This window comes from Triturus cristatus, chromosome 12 (assembly GCF_964204655.1).
Source record: "Triturus cristatus chromosome 12, aTriCri1.1, whole genome shotgun sequence".
NCBI lineage: Eukaryota > Metazoa > Chordata > Amphibia > Caudata > Salamandridae > Triturus > Triturus cristatus.
In genome coordinates, this window is record NC_140595.1 from 96154847 (window position 1) to 96157650 (window position 2804).

Below are 2804 nucleotides of genomic sequence, written 5' to 3' on the forward strand. Positions count from 1 at the left end.
GTAGGTTTCCCTAGATGGCCGCCGAGCACCGGGCCAAAAACCAAAGTGACCCCCCTTGCAAAACCAGGTGGTTTGGCGATAGGCCATTTTGATGTCGCCTCACTACGTTTTGGGCCCTTGCCTGCCGCGGGTACTTGGGCCTCCCACACAAGCGAGGCACCATTTTTACCGGGAGACCTGGGGGAACGCTGGGTGGTGGTAAATTTGTGTGAGCCCGGTGATGCCACTACTTTCCCACCCCAAAATGTGTAAAAAAAGTGATTTTTTGAGCAAAAATTGAGGTTTGCAGGGGATTCTGGGTAAGGAAACGTTGGGGGATCCACGCAAGCCATACCTCCCTGGAAGCCGCCGGGTGTCTAGTTTTCAGAAATGCGTGGGTTTGATAGGTTTCCCTAGATGGCCGCCGAGCACCGGGCCAAAAACCAAAGTGACCCCCCTTGCAAAACCAGGTGGTTTGGCGATAGGCCATTTTGATGTCGCCTCACTACGTTTGTTGTCCTTGCCTGCCGCGGGTACTTGGGCCTCCCACACAAGTGAGGCACCATTTTTACCGGGAGACCTGGGGGAACGCTGGGTGGTGGTAAATTTGTGTGAGCCCGGTGATGCCACTACTTTCCCATCCCAAAATGTGTGAAAAAAGTGATTTTTTGAGCAAAAATTGAGGTTTGCAGGGGATTCTGGGTAAGGAAACGTTGGGGGATCCACGCAAGCCATACCTCCCTGGAAGCCGCCGGGTGTCTAGTTTTCAGAAATGCGTGGGTTTGATAGGTTTCCCTAGATGGCCGCCGAGCACCGGGCCAAAAACCAAAGTGACCCCCCTTGCAAAACCAGGTGGTTTGGCGATAGGCCATTTTGATGTCGCCTCACTACGTTTGTTGTCCTTGCCTGCCGCGGGTACTTGGGCCTCCCACACAAGTGAGGCACCATTTTTACCGGGAGACCTGGGGGAACGCTGGGTGGTGGTAAATTTGTGTGAGCCCGGTGATGCCACTACTTTCCCATCCCAAAATGTGTGAAAAAAGTGATTTTTTGAGCAAAAATTGAGGTTTGCAGGGGATTCTGGGTAAGGAAACGTTGGGGGATCCACGCAAGCCATACCTCCCTGGAAGCCACCGGGTGTCTAGTTTTCAGAAATGCGTGGGTTTGATAGGTTTCCCTAGGTGCCGGCAGGGCTAGGGTTCAAAATCTACAGCTAGTCACTTTGCCAAAAAAAGGGTCATTTCTCACTGCAAAACCACGTTGCGTTTTGCGCCGTTTCCTGTCGCGGGCACTAGGCCGACCCGCACAAGTGAGGTACCATTTTTCTCGTAGGACTTTGGGGAATGCGGGGTGGGTGGAAATTTGTGGATCCACGCAGATTCCAGAACTTTCCATCACAGAAATGTGGGAAAAATGTGTTTTTTTTGTAAATTTTTTACGTTTGCAAGGGATTCTGGGTAACAGACCATGTTGGGAGGCAGTCAAGTCACCCCATCCTGGATTCCCCTGGGTGTCTAGTTTTAAAAAATGTATAGGTTTGCTAGGTTTCCCTAGGTACCGGCAGGGCTAGGGTTCAAAATCTACAGCTAGTCACTTTGCCAAAAAAAGGGTCATTTTTCACTGCAAAACCACGTTGCCTTTTGCGCCGTTTCCTGTCGCGGGCACTAGGCCGACCCGCACAAGTGAGGTACCATTTTTCTCGTAGGACTTTGGGGAACGCGGGGTGGGTGGAAATTTGTGGATCCACGCAGATTCCAGAACTTTCCATCACAGAAATGTAGGGAAAATGTGTTTTTTTTGTCAATTGTTTACGTTTGCAAGGGATTCTGGGTAACAGACCATGGTGGGAGGCAGTCAAGTCACCCCATCCTGGATTCCCCTGAGTGTCTAGTTTTCAAAAATGTATAGGTTTGCTAGGTTTCCCTAGGTGCCGGCAGGGCTAGGGTTCAAAATCTACAGCTAGTCACTTTGCCAAAAAAAGGGTTATTTTTCACTGCAAAACCACGTTGCGTTTTGCGCCGTTTCCTGTCGCGGGCACTAGGCCGACTCGCACAAGTGAGGTACCATTTTTCTCGTAGGACTTTGGGGAACGCGGGGTGGGTGGAAATTTGTGGATCCACGCAGATTCCAGAACTTTCCATCACAGAAATGTGGGGAAAATGTTTTTTTTTTTTAAAATGTTTACGTTTGCAAGGGATTCTGGGTAACAGACCATGTTGGGAGGCAGTCAAGTCACCCCATCCTGGATTCCCCTGAGTGTCTAGTTTTCAAAAATGTATAGGTTTGCTAGGTTTCCCTAGGTGCCGGCAGGGCTAGGGTTCAAAATCTACAGCTAGTCACTTTGCCAAAAAAAGGGTCATTTTTCACTGCAAAACCACGTTGCGTTTTGCGCCGTTTCCTGTCGCGGGCACTAGGCCGACCCGCACAAGTGAGGTACCATTTTTCTCGTAGGACTTTGGGAAACGTGGGGTGGGTGGAAATTTGTGGATCCACGCAGATTCCAGAACTTTCCATCACAGAAATGTGGGGAAAATGTGTTTTTTTTGTCAATTTTTTCCGTTTGCAAGGGATTCTGGGTAACAGACCATGGTGGGAGGCAGTCAAGTCACCCCATCCTGGATTCCCCTGGGTGTCTAGTTTTCAAAAATGTATAGGTTTGCTAGGTTTCCCTAGGTGCCGGCAGGGCTAGGGTTCAAAATCTACAGCTAGTCACTTTGCCAAAAAAAGGGTCATTTTTCACTGCAAAAACACGTTGCGTTTTGCGCCGATTCCTGTTGCGGGCACTAGGCCGACCCGCACAAGTGAGGTACCATTTTTCTCGTAGG